This window comes from Castor canadensis, chromosome 6, assembly GCF_047511655.1.
Source record: "Castor canadensis chromosome 6, mCasCan1.hap1v2, whole genome shotgun sequence".
Taxonomy (NCBI): domain Eukaryota; kingdom Metazoa; phylum Chordata; class Mammalia; order Rodentia; family Castoridae; genus Castor; species Castor canadensis.
In genome coordinates this window covers 96,659,553-96,681,607 of record NC_133391.1, presented here as the reverse complement: position 1 = coordinate 96,681,607, position 22,055 = coordinate 96,659,553, and the positions used below count along the sequence as shown (strand labels likewise).

Here is a 22,055-nt window from a genome sequence, read left to right as displayed (position 1 = left end):
CCTATTTAAGAGAGCTACTTTTTTGTATGTGTGTTTTGATGTACTCACAAAAGATTCATTGAATTCATCTCACCCTAGCTGCCTACTTAAATACAGGAAATCTTTGATGCAGTTTGCTATTACGAGGTAGTAAACATCTTGTGCAGGTGGAAGCTGTGCTTTCAGAAGAAAGATTATGGCAAGTACAAAATCAGCAGTTTAACTCCTTATTGCCAGGTTATGGCTTCCTGTTTCAGTTTTGATTTGCTATTTGTTTTTTGGACATCACACATGTTCCACAAAGTTTAAGCCATCTTTTCTTTGTTTCTTTGTGTTAGGGGTATTGCATTTTGATTATGTTCAAGGATTTTCAGAGTGAGGAAAAGTTGCAGAAAGGAATAATTCACTATATAAGGAAGCTGAGCTGCGGTGAGAGCTGTGGTTGAAGCCTGTAATCCTAGGTATTTGGGATATTTCTGGTATGAGCAACATTCTTTATGGTTGGGGTTATTATTTTGACATTAAAGATTAGAAAAGGCTAGAAAAACTCAGCAACAGAAATACTAAGAAAGATGATTTGTGGGACAACCTGTCAGATGTAAGTCATATGTTGTGTTACAGGAGACTGTTAAGTCTAAAAAGTTACAGGATAATTATGAAGGTTTAAAAATAGCTGTGTTGTCAGTCAACAACATTAATCTGCTTGTTAGGTTGCCAGGGGCCATAAAAGGGAAGTCCTGTCTTTCCTTTGGCACCGTACTAGACTAGTATACCGTACTGGGAGGGCTACAGTGCTTCACTATTTGATCATCCACTTTTGGGGCTCCTTTCTATGGCTAATCACATCACTTTCTTCTAAAATAATTAATAACTTTGTAGTTTCTCCCAAATAGTCCTAATTTTCTCTGATAAATTTTGAGGTTGAACTTACCTGCTCAAATTTATTTCCCAACCTGTACTTATTTTTGTTGTTGTATGAAACTAACTTTTTCCCATATTTGAAAGAAGTCTTGTTTCATCCTTACATCACTGTTTCCTTATTTCTAGTTCCCTTACTACTTGAAATGCCCTTTCTTTTCAACTTTAATGCTATCCAACTTCCAGGATCCAGCGGAGATTTTTTGCCTGTTCCTGTGGTCTACTCCACTCCTAATATGCCTGTACCGAATGCACTTAAGGTCTTTTTCACACAATGGTTTCTGTTGTTTTGGTGATATTAATTTTCTTCAGAACAAGAATCATGCATTTTTTCCCATTGTTATGCCAACTAGCATACTATTAGTCCTATAATAATGATTAATTAAATTAATAATTGATTAAAGAACAGATAATCTCATTGTCTTTTCAATTCATGTAGTATAATAATAAAAACCAAGCAGAAAACATTAAGTTGGTTCAGGTGATTCTAACAACCACTAAAATATTTTTAAATTTTCTAGTGCAAAAAAAGAGTCTTTCATAGAACAATCGGGTGAGGAGAACTTGCACCTGCAGGTAGAGCTTAAACAATTGTATTAGCTGAGGACATCTCTTTTTCATAATCCTTGTGTCCCCAGGAGCGGTAATAATACAGTTCCATAGCTGCATAACACTTTACAAATTTTGAAGCACTCTCGTGTACACTATCTTCTTTGATTTCTGTGTTCTTACAGGGGCCCCAGAGTTATAATTCATGTGTGATTTTTGTGATCAAAGAAAAAAGTCCAATGATAAAAATTATTTCAAAGCAGCTCAAATCTTTTTTACTTAAAAAAATCTGAACTGGGCTGAAACACATAGTTCTTGGTAATACTTATAAACATTCTCTGTAGTATCTGTTTCCATCATGCCTGCCAATGACAAGAGCACTCTTTCCTTGTGATTTCTCCTAAACTTCTCAACACCAAGCCCATGTTGCTTTTCTTTCACATCCATCTCTTCCTTCCTCATTCTTGCCATGTATGTGAGCGTTTATGTGTGAGTGTAGACATAAGCTTAGCCTCTCCCCAAGAGGGAAGAATCTGTCATGTGGTGTACATAGTGAGGGTGGGGTGACAAAATAGGAAAATTGGCCAGCAATCGCAGGTTTATTTTGGGCCAGCTGTGAACATAACTGTTAATTTTTGTCACACATCTTGAAAGATAAAGTATTCATTCTCACTCCATTTTTATAGATGAGAAAACTAATAATAAGGAAGAGATTTGCTCAAAGTCACCAAGTCAGTGATAGAGTGAGGACTTAAAATTTGTCTTCTGACTTTCAGTCCAATATTCAGTCTTTCAATTTACACTACAGCTACTTCCTAGTTATCAGAAAAGTCCCCATCAAATGTCCCCTAAAGATTCTAGATCCTAACCAACCCTTTCTGATATCAATTAACATTATGGTTTGAAAATAATAAATTTCTGAAAATATTTTATTTACCATTTCTCACAAAAAGTCACTTCTATTACATGTCATTAGTAACTGAAGAATCAGAATCTTTGCTATTATTTTTCATAAGAGCATTTAATAGCACTTGAAAGCCTTAGTGCATATTTCCTTTTTCTCCTTTGCAGTTCCCCTTAGATCCTCAGTCACTGGTCTTTTTAGGGTCAGTTGTCAAGTTGGTGGTTTTCTTAGGCCTTGTTTCAGTTCCATTCAGCTGAACTTTATTATGCACTTACTGCATGCTATTGTGATAGCCATCATAGAAATATGCAGGTAAGCAAAGGTGTTTCCTCTACTGTCAAGGAGCTTGAAGGGGAGAATTAATACTAGACAGAGTTGCCTAAATGCTAAATAGATACATAAGTAACATACACAATAAAAAAGTTAAATAAGATTTTTCCCAAGGGAAAGGAAAAAATCATGGAAAATTCAACAAATTGATTCTTCCTTAAAAGTTGTTGATCACATTGAACTTTATACACACATACAAACAACATAACACAAAACAAAATAATAACTTTTGTGTATTTCTACCCTATGGTCAGGTCATTGAAAAGATGGCTTTTTTCATTTTCATGTTCATCATTGTGTCTAAATGAATTATATCTTCATATAGTTGTGTTAATAAATGTGTACTCATATCTAACATGCATATTCAGTCAGCTATTGGTGCCTAAAAGGTAGTGCTTTTATTCTCATTTTATAGAGTTGTTTAGAAAGAGATTTAAAATCTGGTTGATTTTGTTATTCTGATTTCAAGATGACTCAAGTAATCCAACAAGTGTAGAGTAAGAGAGAGAGATCTGGTGCCTCACCTGCCCTGGAGTATCTATGACACAAAGTAGTCCCTATCTTTTCAAATAACTGGAGAGGAAGAGAGACTCCATGATTTTCCTTGAAACAAAGTTGACTGAAACAGCAATAGTCATGCCATTTGGGGGTTTATGCTGTTATTACTATATTTTTATTGTCATAATTCAGCTTTTCCACAGTTCCACTGTAGCTAAGAATATCTTACCTCAAAAGTCTTTTGAGAGGTTCTTACTGCACTGGCATCCATTTGGTTTTTTAAAAATGCCAAAACAAGTATGTTACGTTTAGAAATAGAGTGTCTGGCTTTCTTGCAGGTCTTATCTTTTTCTTACCTCTAGGAAGTTACAGAAGCAACTCAGAAACTTACATTATAGGAGGGAGAAAAAATCATCATGGAGGAACAAAGACAAATTTTAAAAAGAAATAAGAATCAGGAAAATCCATGATGATTTCTAAAGAAAGATTCAGCATGATTTAGTGATCAGAAATCCTACTAGAAACATGGAGGCTAAAGATTTGTCTCTCCTCCACTCCATATACTTCCATTGATATAAAATTGTTCTGTTGGACTATTTAAAGCTCCTCTAATGACAGACATTTCCCTCCTAACCTTCCCAATTTGATTCTACAGTTATTATAATAGGGGTGTTCATTTTAAAAGGGAGTAGGAGAGGAGCTCCAGTCCCAACCCCTTCCTCACTGGCTTTTCCTGAGACGTGATAACCCTATACACTCCCTTCACTGTTGCCGCTCAGGTAACTTGCAGAGAGCAGCCTGGGGATAGCCAGTTGCCTGGGTTCTGTCCTGAGATACCAGCCTGAGTTCTCCCTTTCCACCCTTGTTTGCAGTCATTCAAGGACATTGAAGCTTCTGGTCTCTCTTTGGAGTCTTTTTTCTCCCTATAGTTACCAAAGTCATGTGGTCATTTCAGTTTGCCTTTCCAGAGGAAAATGAACACATGGGCTTTCCAGAAAGGATGTCTTCAGTGGTGGTTAAACAATTGGGTGTTCACTCAGACTACAACAGGAGTGCTCCCTGAGGGGGGCTTTCAAGGAGGACCCTGAATGGATGGCCCTGTAGGAAAGGTGGCTGCTTTTCTTCTTTTGGTCTAGTTTACCTTATCTCAGTTTGTTCATTATTTCGTGAGCTTTCTCTAAGCTCCTCTGGCAACTCTATAGGATACTATTTCTATATGGCAATCAGAGACCTGAATAAGCCTTGGTAACAGGTTTAAAGAGCTTCAGGTGGCTCACACAGCTTTGTTCAGCAGCTCCATTCTTAGAAATTCCATGCAGTTTTCAGAGCCTTGGTTCTGATACAGAGAGAGGTTGGTTATGATTCTATTATATTATACTGATTTCTGGACCCTAATAAGACTGGCTTATACCTAGGAAGTATTCTGACAGCTATGCTTCTTATCGTTAGAGAAAAGATATTGCTGTGTGATAAATTGGATGCTAAGACCTCCTGTTGCCTTGTGTTTTTCAGTAATGGACTATAAATGCACTGTCTGAAAACATGCAATGTTCTTGGTAATAATGAAAGAAAATCCAATTAACCACACTGTCATCTTGTTCACCAGCCTATCCTGGGAAAATGTGTTAAAGGCTTTACTGTAATAAAAAAAAAAAACACTGTCCACATTTCTCTGATCTATTAGTATTATTAATAAGATAAATGAGGTTAATTTAAAATGGAATGATCTAAGTGAACCTGTGCTGGATTTTACAATCATTATTTCTTTTGCTAAGGACCTAGCTGTCTAATAATTTTTTCTAGAATTTCTCTGAGAGTCAGAAGCAAATCAAGTCTTTAACACATAAAATATACTATATTTCTTTTCATTTTTATCATTTGCATATTCTCAATCCAATAGCAATTTTTTTTATTTTTGTTTTTGGGGGTACATTGTGACATTTACAAAAGTTCTTACAATATATCATAGTTGAATTCACACCCTCCATCATTCTCCTTTATCCCCCTTCCCCCTATTCCTGGAGTAGTTTCAACAGGTCTCATTTTTCCATTTTTATCTATGAGTACATAGTATTTCCACCATATTCACCTCCTACCCCCTTTCCTTATATCCCCCCCTCCCACTGATCCCAACCCCCAAATAGGACCTTTTTTACCTCCCTCTTCTCTGCTTTTGAAAAAGATTTTTGTTTGTTAAAGATAGCTATACAGGGAGTTTCATTTGATATTTCCATGTATATATGTGTTATAATCCAAATTGGTTCATCTTCTCTATTGATTTAATTTTAAAAAATGAATACCAGAAGTTGCTAGAAAGGTAGTTAGAAAAAAATAGCCAATTTCTTCTATTTGCTATAGCAGGGCCATTAAAAAGTAACTGAGTCCTTGTCCTCCAGTCCACTCAGTGATTCTGCTCTCTAAGCTCAGCACTCTTGCCACTAGTGAAGCATTGGTGACCATTTGCTTACATCATTTAGCAACTGTAGAAGAAGAGAACAAGTGAAAAGTCATACAGGAGAGAGTTATTACCTCTTAATCACTTCCCTACAGCTTTGGTTTGGTTATTTAAATCAACTTTAGACTGTCAGAAAAACAACAACAAAATCAAATACAAAAACAAAGTAAAACAACATTTTTAAAACTTAAGCTGTTTTTGAAAATGTGAAAGGAAGACTGGATTAATCACTCACCAAAAATAGAATTTGTTATGAGATTTGGACAGCAAATGACTCAAGTATTTGTTGCAGAGTTCAGGTAGGTATATAAATTCCTGCTCCTTCATAATCATCCAGAAAGAAATTTCTTCCTATCCAGGGTTATGCTCATGTTAGCCTATACAATTTGTAAGTCCATTGGTAATGTGCAGGACTAGTGCTTAGGTGCCTTTTGCAGCCTGTTGATTCTCCACAATGTGAGAATTGAGGGGGCCATTCATTCACTCTTTGACCCTCTTTACTTTCAAATATAGGTACCTGTGGCATATTCCATTGACCTACTCTACAAGTTCCTCAAAAATGACTCACAGACACATTGTAAAATTAAAATGAGGTAATAAAGTAATAGTCAAACAGGTGTTTCAATGCTGAAATTAAGCATATTCTAAGCTATTTGAAGGAAGAGTACTATAAATAAATCACATAATAAAAGATTTATATATGAAAGTCCTAGTATATCTATATATTACTTATTAAAATAATTCTTCATCTAGAAAGTCCTAATTTTTCATTCAGTGGGAAGCTCTCTTTTAAAATTTGGAGATAGAGGAAAAAAATTTGGAGGCTACTTAAAAAGATGGACATCGATCTACCATTTGATCCAGCAATACCACTCTTGGGGATATACCCAAAAGACTGTACTCCAGAGGCACCTGCACATCCATGTTTATTGCGGCACTATTCACAATAGCCAAGTTATGGAAACAGCCAAGATGTCCCAGCACTGACGAATGGATTAAGAAAATGTGGTATCTATACACAATGGAATTTTATGCAGCCATGAAGAAGAACGAAATGTTATCATTCGCTGGTAAATGGATGGAATTGGAGAACATCATTCTGAGTGAGGTTAGCCTGGCTCAAAAGACCAAAAATCGTATGTTCTCCCTCATATGTGGACATTAGATCAAGGGCAAACACAACAAGGGGATTGGACTATGAGCACATGATAAAAGCAAGAGCACACAAGGGAGGGGTGAGGATAGGTAAGACACCTAAAAAACTAGCTAGCATTTGTTGCCCTTAACGCAGAGAAACTAAAGCAGATACCTTAAAGCAACTGAGGCCAATAGGAAAAGGGGACCAGGAACTAGAGAAAAGGTTAGATCAAAAAGAATTAACCTAGAAGGTAACACCCACACACAGGAAATCAATGTGAGTCAATGCCCTGTATAGCTATCCTTATCTCAACCAGCAAAACCCCTTGTTCCTTCCTATTATTGCTTATACTCTCTCTACAACAAAATTAGAGATAAGGGCAAAATAGTTTCTGCTGGGTATTGAGGGGGGGAGCGGGAGGGGGTGGAGTGGGTGGTAAGGGAGGGGGTGGGGGCAGGGGGGAGAAATGAACCAAGCCTTGTATGCACATATGAATAATAAAAGAAAAATGAAAAAAAAAATAAAATAAAATAAAATTTGGAGATAGATTTATGTTTATATCAAGAAATGATGGTGATTAGAAGTTTCCACTGTTTTGACTCCATGAACGAAAAAAGGGTCAGGTGACACAAGAAAGACTGTATTCTGAAGAGAGAAAAAGAGCATGGGGAATCATGAAAGAAGTTGTCTGACAGCAGAAAAGCACAGAGCAACAAGCCTGACCTGTGGCTTCCTGTGAGGGGGGAGGGAGAACTAAAGATGCAATCACAAGGTAAGCCACATAACCCTGGTGACATACAGGCATATCTAGCTGTAAGATAAGCCCACACCATCCACACAAGCCTTAAACCAGGTGTGGGGATTTGGTGAGCTAGTGACTGCTCTAGGGTGGAAAGCTAGCCTTAGAGAAAAAAGACATTTTGTTGCTTCCTCATCTATGAGAGCTACAACAAGATGCCATTTTGACAGAGGGACTTTTGCTTCAGACTGAGGTATTTGGGGGCCTGAAAACAAAGAATAATCATGGCTTAGAATGTCTTGAGACACCCTGACAGAGTGTCTGGTGGGAGATGGCCATAACAGGTGGTAGTGGAAAGGGAGGAGGTCTCACATGGTCCAGGAAATAAATTCAAGCAGCAGGTAACTTCAGCAGCAAAGGGTGCGATGGTCAGAGGCCCCACCTTCCCTGGTAAGGAGTGAATCCCATCATCTGGTGGCCACTGTGGAAACAAAACACAGTCAAGCCTGTGGCCATGTAGTATTCAGCCTCCAGGAAAAGCCCACTGCCTGTGTGTGTTGGCTGCTAGGTGGGTCTGAGGGCCCTGAGCCGGGACCCTCCAAATCACATGATATCCACAGCCTCCTCCTTTCTGCACAGTGAAGTAAATAGCTGAGCTCTGTCTAAAAGTTCCACCTCTAAGAATGGCATCCCAGCATGTGTTTGCTGCCAGGTTGGTCAAGGGCCCAAGCTGACATCTTCCAAATCATGTGATTTCCACAGCCTCCCCTTGACACACACAAGGAGGTGAAATTCTGGGCAGAATCTGAAAGCGCTACGGCTCATTTGTGGCAAATGCATTGAGGTGTGTGTTTGCTGCCAAGTCGGTCAAAGGGCACTGAACCCAGGCCTACTGAATCATGTGATTTCCACAGCCTACTCCTTTCCATAAGAGGTGAACTGCTAGGCAGGTCTGAAAGTACTGAGAACCACATCTGAGAGCTGCATACTGGCATACATTTGCTGCCAGGTGAGACTGAGGGACTTGAGTCCACACCATCTGAATCATGAGGCTTCCCCTTAGAGAGGTGAATGCCTGAATGGGGTCGTTAGCATTGAGAGAAGCAGACAGAGTGCCTAGGTCCCCTAGTTTTCCCTCAGCTAGTAAAGAACTCGCTGTTGTTTCCTCCATTCCCACTCTCTGATTCATTCAGGGAATATACCTCCAGGTGTGGACAGCTGCTGCCCCTGAGGACACACGGTGGTGTACTGGTGGGAACCTGCCTCGCCCACAGGCTATAAAGCTCCTTAAGGCCCATGGTAGCTCCTGGTACACAAAGAAGGAAAGCTTCTGTAGTGAAAGCAGCCCAGAAGTAGAATCAAACCCTGCTACAAGAGATTCCAGCTAGTTTTCCTTGATCTGAGCAGTGCTGGGGGATCAGGCCCAGTTCCCTGGGCATATGAGTGAATGCTGGCAGCAGAGCTATACCCACAATGTTCCACAATGATCTGCCTGAATTGAGAATATTTCAACTAAAAAATTGAAAGCCAAACAGTTGACTTGGCCTCAGACATGCAAATCTCAATGCAGACACAAGAAATATGGAAACACAAGGGATCCCAACTACTCCAAAACCCAACAACTCTACAGCAACAATCACAGTAAAGGAAATCTCAAAGAACTCAGAAAAAAATGATTATAAGTACGATCAATGAAAGTAGACATGAATAAATGCCTGAATGAATTCCAATAAAGCTTAAAAAAAGATGTCAATGAAATAAAGAAGACAAGGCAGGACATGAAAGAGAAAATCAATAAAAATACAGAAATTCTAAAAAAAATCAAATAGAAAATCTGGAAATGAAAAGCTTAATAACTCAAATAAAAATCTCATTTCATAAGCATAAGCATAGGCTTAGGATGAAAGGCTGGAAGAAGATTTACCAAGCCAATGGCCCCCGAAAACAGGCAGGAGTAGCAATACTTATCTCTGACAAAGTAGACTTCAAACCCTACATTGATCAAACGAGATAAAGAAGGACATTCCATGCTAATAAAAGGGGAAATAGACCAAAAGGAAATAATAATCATCAACCTGTATGCACCCAATGTCAATGCACCCAATTTCATCAAACATATCCTGAAAGACCTAAAAGCATATATTAACTCCAACACAGTGGTTGTGGGAGACTTTAACACCCCATTATCATCAATAGATAGGGCATCCAAACAAAAAATCAATAAAGAAATCCAAGATCTAAAATATACAATAGACCAAATGGACCTACTTGATGTCAACAGAACATTTCATCCAACTTCTACACAATATACATTCTTCTCAGCAGCCCATGGAACCTTCTCCAAAATAGATCATATCCTAGGCACAAAGAAAGCCTTAGCAAATATAAGAAAATAGAAATTATACCATGCATACTATCTGATCACAATACAGTAAAAGTAGAACTCAACAAAAAAAGTAAAGACAAAAAACATGCAAACAGCTGGAAACTAAATAACTCATTACTTAATGAACAATGGATCATTGATGAAATAAAAGAGGAAATTAAAAAGTTCCTGGAAGTCAATGAAAATGAAAACACAACCTACCGGAACCTATGGGACACAGCAAAGGCAGTCCTCAGAGGAAAGTTTATAGCCATGAGTGCATATATTAAAAGACTGAAAGATCCCAAATCAATGACCTAATGATACATCTCAAACTCCTAGAAAAACAAGAACAAGCAAATCCCAAAACAAATAGAAGGAGAGAAATAATAAAAATAAGAGATGAAATCAATGAAATACAAACCAAAAAAAAATACAAAGAATTAATGAAACAAAAAGTTGGTTCTTTGAAAAGATAAACAAGATCAACAGACCCCTGGCAACCTGACTAAAATGAGGAGAGAAAAAACCCAAATTAGTAGAATCAGGAATGCAAAAGGGGAGATAACAACAAACACCATGGAAGTTCAGGAAATCATCAGAGACTACTTTGAGAACCTATATTCAAATAAATTTGAAAATTGTAAAGAAATGGACAGCTTTCTAGGTACATATGATCATCCAAAACTGAACCAAGAGGAAATTAATCACCTGAATAGATCTATAACACAAAATGAAATTGAAGCAGCAATCAAGTCTCCCCAAAAAGAAAAGTCCAGAACCTGATGGATTCTCTGCTGAATTCTATCAGACCTTTAAAGAAGAACTGATACCAACCCTCCTTAAACTGTTCCACAAAATAGAAAGGGAAGGAAAACTGCCTAACACATTTTATGAAGCCAGTATTACACTTGTCCCAAAACCAGGCAAAGACACCTCCAAAAAGGAGAACTATAGGCCAATCTCCTTAATGAACATTGATGCAAAAATCCTCAATAAAATAATGGCAAACCAAATTCAACAACACATCAAAAAGATTATTCACCACGACCAAGTAGGCTTCATCCCAGGAATGCAGGGGTGGTTCAACATACGAAAATCAATAAACGTAATAAACCACATTAACAGAAGCAAAGACAAAAACCACTTCATCATCTCAATAGATGCAGAAAAAGCCTTTGATAAGATCCAACACCATTTCATGATAAAATCTCTAAGAAAACTAGGAATAAAAGGAAAGTACCTCAACATTATAAAAGCTGTATATGACAAACCTACAGCCAGCATTATACTTAACAGAGAAAAGCTGAAACCATTCCCTCTAAAATCAGGAAATACACAAGGATGCCCACTATCTTCACTCCTATTCAACTGGAATTCCTAGCCAGAGCAATTAGGCAAGAAGAAGGAATAAAAGGAATACAAATAGGTAAAGAAACTGTCAAAATATCCCTATTTGCATACAACATGATCCTATACCTTAAAGACCCAAAAAATTACTCAGAAGCTTCTAGACATCATCAATAGCTACAGCAAGGTAGCAGGATATAAAATCAACATAGAAAAATCATTAGTATTTCTATACACTAACAATGAGCAAACTGAAAAAGAATGTATGAAAACAATTCCATTTACAATAGCCTCAAAAAAATCAAGTACCTAGGTGTAAACCTAACAAAAGATGTGAATGACCTCTACAAGGAAAACAGATTGAGGAAGACTATAGAAAGTGGAGAGATCTCCCATGCTCATGGATTGGTAGAATCAACATAGTAAAAATGTCGATACTCCCCAAAGTAATCTACATGTTTAATGCAATTCCCATCAAAATTCCAATGACATTCATTAAAGAGATTGAAAAATCTACTGTTAAATTTAAATGGAAACATAAGAGGCCACGAATAGCAAGGCAATACTCAGTCAAAAGAACAACACTGGAGGTATCACAATACCCAACTTCAAACTATATTACAAAGCAATAACAATAAAAACAGCATGGTACTGGCACAAAAACAGACATGAAGACCAATGGAACAGAATAGAGGACCCAGATATGAAGCCACACAACTATAACCAACTTGTCTTTGACAAAGGAGCTAAAAATATACGATGGAGAAATAGCAGCCTCTTCAACAAAAACTGCTGGGAAAACTGGTTAGCAGTCTGCAAAAAACTGAAACTAGATCCATGTATATCACCCTATACCAAGATTAACTCAAAATGGATCAAGGACCTTAATATCAGACCCCAAACTCTAAAGTTGACACAGGAAAGAGTAGGAAATACTCTGGAGTTAGTAGGTATAGGTAAGAACTTTCTCAATGAAACTCCAGCAGCACAGCAACTAAGAAATAGCATAGATAAATGGGACCTCATAAAACTAAAAACCTTCTGTTCATCAAAAGAAATGGTCTCTAAACTGAAGAGAACACCCACAGAGTGGGAGAAAACATTTGCCAGCTACACATCAGACAAAGGACTGATAACCAGAATATATAGGGAACTTAAAAAACTAAATTCTCCCAAAGCTAATGAACCAATAAAGAAATTGGCAAGTGAACTAAACAGAACTTTCTCAAAAGAAGAAATTCAAATGGCCAAAAAACACATGAAAAAATGCTCACCATCTCTAGCAATAAAGGAAATGCAAATTAAAACCACACTAAGATTCCACCTCACCTCTGTTAGAATAGCCATCATTAGCAACACCACCAACAACAGGTGTTGGCGAGGATGCGGGGAAAAAGGAACCCTCTTACACTGTTGGTGGGAATGTAAACTAGTACAACCACTCTGGAAAAAAATTTGGAGGCTACTTAAAAATCTAAACATTGATCTACCATTTGATCCAGCAATACCACTCTTGGGGATATACCCAAAAGACTGTGACACAGGTTACTCCAGAGGCACCTGCACACCCATGTTTATTGCAGCACTATTCACAATAGCCAAGTTATGGAAGCAGCCAAGATCCCCACCACTGACGAATGGATTAAGAAAATGTGGTATCTATACACAATGGAATTTTATGCAGCCATGAAGAAGAACGAAATGTTATCATTCACTGGTAAATGGATGGAATTGGAGAACATCATTCTGAGTGATGTTAGCCTGGCCCAAAAGACCAAAAATCGTATGTTCTCCCTCATATGTTGACATTAGATCAAGGGCAAACACAACAAGGGGATTGGACTTTGAGCACATGATAAAAGCGAGAGCACACAAGGGAGGGGTGAGGATAGGTAAGACACCTAAAAAACTAGCTAGCATTTGTTGCCCTTAACACAGAGAAACTAAAGCAGATACCTTAAAAGCAATTGAGGCCAGTAGGAAAAGGGGACCAGGAACTAGAGAAAAAGTTAGATCAAAAAGAATTAACCTAGAAGGTAACACACACGCACAGGAAATTAATGTGAGTCAACTCCCTGTTTGGCTATCCTTATTTCAACCAGCAAAAACCCTTGTTCCTTCCTATTATTGCTTATACTCTCTCTTCAACAAAATTAGAGATAAGGGCAAAATAGTTTCTGCTGGGTTTTGGGGGGGAGAGGGAGGAGCTGGAGTGGGTGGTAAGGGAGGGGGTGGGGGCAGGGGGAAGAAATTAACCAAGCCTTGTATGCACATATGAATAATAAAAGAAAAAAAAATAAAGAGACTATCAGGACTTGAAGTTAAGGTAGATATTTTAGAACAGGCAGATAAAGATAGAGAAAAGGAACTAAAGTATGGATAGAACATGAAAGACTTCTGGGACAACATTAAAAGACCAAACATGAATTGTGGGCATAGAAGAAGACGAAGACGTACAAGCTGAAGGCATAGAAAATGTATTCAATAAAAAAATAGCAGACAACTTTTCAAATCTTTGGAGAGATGGTAATTCATGTACAGGAGGCCTTTTTAGAACCCCAAACAAATAAGACCAGAAAAGAACCTCCCTATGTCATGTTATAGTTTAAAACATTAGGCATATAGAATAAGGAAAGAGTATTAAAAGCTGCAAAGGAAGTGCCAACATCTATAAGACAAACCCATCAGAATAATGGCAGATTTCTCACAGAAGTATTCTATATAAGGAGAGCATAGTGTGATGAATTTCAATCCAGGAAGAAAATAACTGCCAACCTAGTTTACCATATCCAGGAGAGCTAGCCTCCATCATTGAAGGAGAAACAGAAACCTGATATGACAAAGAAAAACCAAAGGAAGTCATGATTAGTAATACAGTACTGCAAAAGATAAAGGAATTCTACACAGAATTCCTTTGGGAAAGAAAAAAATCTCACTATATGACTAGTGAGAATGTGGAGAAAGGAAGAATCAAACACTAAAAATCCAATAAAATGGCAGGAATTACTACTTTTTAATAATAACTCTGAATGTTAATCATCTCAACACTCCAAACAAAAGACACAGACTGGCAGATTGTATCTTGAAAAACAAGATATGACGATTTGTTGCCTTCAAGAAATATACCTCACTGGCAAAGGCAAACATAGGCTTAGAGTGAAAGGATGGAAAAAGATTTTCCAAACAAATGGAGCCTGAGAGAAAGCAGAGTATCTATATGCATATTGACATAGCAGACTTCAAATCAAATTTAGTCAGAAGAAGGTCACAATACAGCAAGAGAAGATAACATTTTGAAATATATATGTGCTGAATGTTGGCATACCCGATTTCATAAAGCAAACCCTACGGGACATGAAAACACAGACAGATCCCAGAAGATAGGCCATCCAGACCAAAAGAATTAATAAAGAAACTCCAGAATTGAATGATACTATAGATCAAGTAAACATAACAGTCATCTATAAAATATTCTACCACATACCCACAGAATATACATTCTTCTCAGCAAACCACAAAACTTCCTTCAAACTAAATCATATCTGAGGACATAAAGCAAGTTTTAATAAATACAAGAAAATTGAAATAATTTCCTGCATTTACCATGGAATGAAACTAGAACTCAATGACAAGACAAACTACAGGTAATATACAAACACATGGAGACTGAACAATTCACTCTTGAATGATTAGCGGGTCATCAAAGAAATCAGGTAGACAGGGTGTCAAAAAATTCTTAGAATCAAATAAAAATGAAAACACACGTACCAGAATCTTTGTGACACAGCAAAAGTGGTATCAAGAGGAAAGTTTATAGTTATGAGTATCTTCATTTAAAATATCAGAGACCCCAAGAAAATAACTTAATGATGCTTCTCAAACTCTTGAAAAACAAGAGCAAACCAAAACCCAAAGCAGTAAATACACAGAAATAATGAAGTCAGGGCAGAAATTAAAAACATGAGTACTAAAATAACAATATGAACAATCAATGAAATAGAAAGTTGGTTCTTTGAAATGATAAGTGAGATCAACAAATCTTTCTCCAAACTAACCAAAAGAAAGATGGAGCGACACAAATTAATAAAGTTAGATTGAGAAGAGTGATATCCCAACAAATACTACTGAAATTCAAAAAATCATTAGAGGAAACTTCAAAAACTTATAGTCTAATAAACTGGAAAATCTGGAAGATACATTTCTAGATTCATATTACCTACAAAATTGAACCAGGAGGCCATAAACCATTTAAACAAGTCTATAACAAGCAATAAAATTGAAATTAATAAGCAGACTCCCAACCAAAAACGCCCAGGATTGCATGGATTTGCTGCTGAGTTTTTCAAGACCTTTAAAAAAGAACTAACAACAATGCTCTTCAAATTATTCCATAAAATAGAAGGAAACAATGCAACCAAACTCACATTATGATGCCAGTATTACCCTTATTACAAAACTGGATAAGGACACAACAAGAAAAGAAAATTATAAATAACTTTCCCTTGGTGAAGACAAATATAAAAATCCTCAGTAAAATACTCGCAAACTGAATTCACCAACATATTAAAATGATAATACACCATGATCAAATTGGGTCATTGTGATGCAAAGATGGATCTACATTTACATAATACAGCTCATAAACAAGAATAAAGGTCAAACATCATATAATCCTCTAAATAAATAGAGAAAAAGGCCTTTGATAAAATTCAACATTCTTTCATAATAAAAGTACTGCAGAAACTAGGAATAAAATCAATGTACCTCAACATAATAAAAGTTAAATGGTAAATTTGTAGTCAACTTTGTACTAAATGGGAAAAACTAAAACCATTTCCTATAAAGTGAAGAACAAAAGTATCTACTCTTTCAAATTTTATTCATTGTTATGCTAGAATTCTTAGCCAGAGCAATAAGGCAAGACAAAGAAATAAAAGGGATACAAATACAAAAAACGGTCAAATTATCACTATTTGCAGATGATGTGATCATGTACTTAAGACTCAAAGACTCCACCAAAAAAGTCTTAAATTTGATAAACACTTTCAGCAAAGTAATAAAATACAAAACCAACATACAAATGTATAAATGTCAGTAATTTTTGATATACTAATAAAAAACAAGGTGATTAAGAAAACAATTCCACTTACAATAGTCTTCAAGAAATACCCAAGAATAAACCTAACAAAAGAGTAGAAATACCTCTATAAAACAATAAATGTAAACTATAAAACACTGAAGAAAGAGATTGAAGAAGACACTAGAAGATGGACAGACCACCCATGATCATGAAACAGAATTAATATTGTGAAAATGTTATAGTACCAAACAATCTGCAGTTTTTATGTAATTCTCATAAAAATTTTAATATTATTTTTCATAGAAATAGAAAAATCAATCCCAGAATTCATATAGAAGCACAAAAGACTGCATAACCAAAGCAATCTTGAACAAAAAGAATAATACAGGAGGTATCACAGTATCTGACTTCAAGTTATACTACAGAGCTATAGTAATAAAGATAGCACGGTACTGGCACAAAACCACACACACAGAGCAGTGGAATAGAATAGATCCAGAAATAAGTCCAGACAGCCACAACCTTCTGATTTTTGACAAAGGTGCCAAAATGTTATTGGAAAAAAATAGATATCAACAAGTAAAACACTGAAACTATATCCTTATCTCTCATCTCATACAAAAGTTAATTCAAAATGGATAAAAGATCTAAATAAAAGACCTGGAACTTTGAAACTGTAGAGGAAATAGGGAAGACCCATAAAAATATAGGCATAGGTAATGCCTCTCTGAATAGGACTCCAGTGTCCTAGGAATAAAAGCAAAAATTGACAAATGTGATTGTGTCAAATTAAAAAGCTTCTTTTCAGCAAAGGAAATAATTTCCAGAATGAAGAGAAAACCTACAGAATGGAAGACAAATCTTTGCTATTTATTGGAGAAAGAAATAATATACAGAATACAGAGCTCCAAAAAGTAAACAATAAAAGAGCAAAAGAATCCTTAATAAATGGGTAAATGTGCTGAACAGAGAGTTCTCCAAAGAAGAAGTACAAATGGCCAATAAATACATGAATAAATGTTCAACATCCTTACCCATAAAGGAAATGCACATCAAAACTACACTGAAATTCCATCTCACCCCAATCAGAATGATAGTTGAGAAAACAAATAACAACAAATGCTGGCAAGGATGTAGGGGAAAAAAGAGACTCTTATACACTGTGATTGTGAATGTAAATTAGTGCAGCCACTATGGAAATCAGTATGAAATTTCCTCAAAAAACTAAAAGTAGAACTACCATACAATCCTACTACACCACTCCTGGGCATATGTCTAAAGAATTTAAATAAACATGCAATAGAGATACCTACACACTCAGGTTTACAGCAGCACTGTGCATAATAGCCAAACTATAGAATCAGCCTAGATGTCCATCAACCAATATATGAATAAAGAAATGAAGTATGTGTACACAACAGAGTATTAGTCAGCCATAAAGATTAATTAAATTGTTTGCAGGAAAATGAATGGAACTGGAAATCATTGTGTTAAGTGAAATAAGCCAGACTGAGAAAGACAAATATTACATGTTCTTTCTCATAGACAGAATCTAGATTTTAAAATCCATTTTTGTGGATTATGCATGAAGAGAAAATGTTTATCAGGGAAACACATGCTTTGCAATTAACTGGTCCTGGATTCAAATTTTCAATCTGTCACCTATTAAATGTGTTACCTTAGAAACTTTTACAACTCCTTTTGAGCTTCAATACTCTCATCTTATTTTGAATAAGCACTACGCCTCACAGAGTAATTTAAAGACTGCTATGATGTAAATTTACTCTCTAGTGTAATACACACCTTATTGAAGATGTGTAATATAATCATGCATGATGGTGCATGCTCGTAATCCCAACCATGGGGTGGTACGCAGGAGGATGGTGAGTTTAGGCCAATCCAGGGTATATAGTGAGTTCCAGGCCAGTGTAGATTATGAGGTTTGAAAAAACAATAACAATATATATATATATATATATATATATATATATATATATATATATATATATATATACACACACACTGTATGTATAATGTATATATACACTGTATGTATAATGTATATATACACTGTATGTATAATGTATATATACACTATATATATATAGTATACTTTTAATTTCACCTCTCAACACCAATGAACTTTTAGAAGTTTTTCATCTTAATGTCATGTTCAATCTGAGTCTTTATTTTATCAAAATAAGAACTCTGTGGGCTGGAGACACGGCTCAAGTGGTAGAGTCCCTGCCTTGAAAGCACAAAGCTATGAGTTCAAACCCCAGTACCACCAAAACAAAATAGATTACTTATTTACATCTACATACATATTTCAATGACCAGTAACCAAACCAATAAATTTAGCGAAATTCCAGTTATGGTCATTATCTGGCTCACTGGATCCTTGCTTAATTTATTTTTGAGAACAAATTCAGCAGTATTATTCTTTTTTAAATTTTATTTTATCATTTTTACATTTATTTACATGTGTATATAATTATTTGGGCCACCTCCCCTCCCTCTTCAGCAGTACTATTCTTATTTACTAATTTAATAAAGCCATTTTCCCCAAAAGAAACCATCCAGTGGACGATAGAAATGAATATCATCATGGCTCTTCTAAAACTGTGTCTTCTCATTGGTTTACTAGAAATAGTATTAAATCTAACAGTTTTGGAAATGTTTCTGAGGTATATGTTGATAACAAAATACCTATGCCAATCTCCTACTATTAGATACTCTGGATTTACATGAAAAGACTAGTTGGGTGTCGAAGGTGTGGCTCAAGTGGTAGAGCATCTGGCTAGCAAGCATGAGGCCCTAAGTTCAAGCTCTCATACTGCCAAAAAAACAGCTGGGTGAAAATCAATGTGTACTCACCAGGCTACCCAATGTGAACTGCTACCTCCTTCACTGTGAGGAGCATGGATGTGACCAACTGGTTGCACAGCTCAATCAGAACCAGACACTCCTCAGGATTAAGGACAGAATAGGCCTAGGAGCTGGTTAGGAACTGCAAACTTTTACCTGATTTCATAGAAAATAACTGTCCCATAACAAGATATGCTTGATTTCAGATCAAATGTTTAATATTGATGATATGGGTCTCAATGGATATCAAACACTGGCCACAAGTTAGTATTGGGCATCAAACCCAGGGCCTTGAACATGCTAGGCAAGTGCCACTGAGCTACATCCCCAGCCAATCTAAGATTTTTATATAAAAATCATGACTTAGAATTTTTAAAAAGTGAGATTTGGCAACTACGGCTCTTCATTCCTACAAAACAATCACAGAGGAATGGGCAGTGGGGTGGTCTACCTTTAGGCCAGGCCAGTGGTCTTCCCTGAACCAAATTCCCAAATGGCACACAGTGTCCTGCTTGACTTACTTAGAGTAGACCTCAAATTTCAAATCTGTTCATACTAGAACCGGGTGCCATTGGCTCACAACTGTAATCCTAGCTACTTCGGAGGCTGAGATTGGGATAATTGCAGTTCTAGGCCAGCCAGGACAAATAGATTGTGAGACTCCATCTCCAAAATAAAACCAGGGCAAAATGGACTGGAGGTGTGGCTCAAGTGGTAGAGCACCTGCTTTGTGAGTGTGAAGTTCTGAGTTCAAACCATAGTCCCACCAAAAAATATATACTTTTCTAGTCTGAGGATAGTCTGAAGAACAGAAAAAAAAAATGAAGAAATAAGACAAGAGTATCAGAGAGCTATGGGACAATATATGATTAAGTATAAAAAAAAGTTTAAATTTGTTCATACTGTTAGCTATTACACCAAATACCTGTGCAATCTGTCTTGTTTCTTTTTTTTTTCTTGGCAATACTGGGGATTGAAGTGAGGGCTTCATGCTTGTTAGGTAAGTACTCTATTACTTGAGGCACACCTCCAGCCTTTTGCTTTGGTTATTTTCCAGATAGAATCTCATGCTTTTGCCCAGACAGGCCTTGAATTGCAATCCTCCTACTTCTGCCACCCTAGTCACCAGCCTGTAGGATGTGCCACCACTTCAAGCCAACCTGTGTAATCTCATAAACAACAGGTGTAACTGTAGTATTAACATTCATGATTTAAAGTGAGCTGTTATCCTAGGGCACAATCCATTCATGACTTTACTTGAAGTGCAGAAATCAGTATGAGATTGGGAAATGAGTAAGAATAAGCTATTATATTTATTCTTCTTTAGATTTTCCAGGAAAGACAAAGTGTTCTCTTTCCTTTTTAGTTTATCATTGAGAATAATATGTGAAGTAAATCAGATTAAAAGATTGCCAAAGGGGAAAAAAATTGAGGATCAGGTGAGCTATTGTGCATTATAAGCTGTTCCTATTCTGAAAATTGCTATAATACTCTCAGTTTATTCAGTGTGACATATTGTTTCCTTTTCAGCGTTTATTTGGGTCAAAATGAGAGGAAGAAAGCAGCAGGACATCTCTCTGGCGAAGCCTCTAAGTACAACAGCATTCCCCAGTTAGAAAGAGGAGAAGTGAGGCCTAACCCTCAACCCGATGGGCCTGAGAACGCCATGATGGCATAACACACAGGAGGCCGAGATTGGGGAAAACACCATCTTACCTAAGAGCAATCATGATTATCAGGCTAGGAAGGAGGCTATTGCTAGTTGGAAGAGAAGAGTACAGGTTTTAGAAAAGGTGGTTTCAAAAAGACTTGGAAAAATAAAGAATAGTTAAAATTCAGCAAATGAAATCTGATCTTTCAAGTAGTGGAAAGTCTATAAATTTATGGGTAATCTAAATTTAGTACCACAGTACTTGATGCACCAGTGGGAAAACATTAGCTTTTTCTTTATTAGGTAGACAGATTAATGAAGAGTAAAAGCTTTGAATTAAAACAGAGGAGTGCAGTTATTACCTCTTTCTTACTGTCTGTGCTTGGGCAAGTTATTGAGCCCTTTGAAGCTTAAATTTTGTAATCTCTAAAACTCTTTAACAATAGTAATAATAATGTCTAACATACAGGGCTGTTTGGAGGATTATATTAGATAAAACTTTAAGTACAGTACTTGCTCAATAAATGTCAGCTCTTTCTATTATGTGTATCCCCTAATAAAATTGCTTAAAGCATCATGTTTTAAGTAGAAAGAGGAAGTGAACACATAAAATATTACATTTTAAGTAATGTGTAGTTGGGGGGGTAGGGGAAAGCAAAATGTAAGTTTGAGTAGAGGAAACAAAAACCCAAAGGAATTAGCCCAAAATACTGTAATTAAATGTATAGGCTGTTAAAATTATGGGTCTTTTCTCCCTCTCTGCTCTAATTTTTAGTTATTTTTAAAATCATTTATATTTATTTAAATTACTTTTATGATTAAAGCATAGTCAACCTTCTTTATTGCGAAGATTGATTCCTGGGCCTCCCTTGGATACCAAACTTTGCAGATGTTCAAGTTCCTTATATGAAATGGTGTAGTAGTTGGGTATAACCTATGTACATCCTTCTGTAAACTTTAAATCATCTCTAGATAATGACTAATACAATGTTAAAAAGTTATGTAAAAAGTTGTTACACTGCATTGTTTAGGAATGGTGATCTCCCTCCCTACCAAAAAAAAGTCTGTATGTACTCAGGACAGGCACATTTTCCCAACTATTTTCAATATTTTTCCCCAATATTTGCATGGATCATGGTTGAATCCCTGGAGGCCATAAGTAGGGAAAGCTGACTATAGTTGAACAAGAAAAAAATTTAAACTGTCATAATTGATTTTAAATATTTTCACA

At 36.4% G+C, this 22,055-nt stretch overlaps 1 pseudogene; it reads left to right on the top strand.

The window, feature by feature from the left end:
* The window catches only part of LOC109680302 (endoplasmic reticulum aminopeptidase 2-like), a 36,379-nt pseudogene extending 15,528 nt beyond the window's left edge, over nucleotides 1-20,851 (top strand).
* The last annotated feature ends 1,204 nt before the right edge of the window (nucleotides 20,852-22,055 follow it).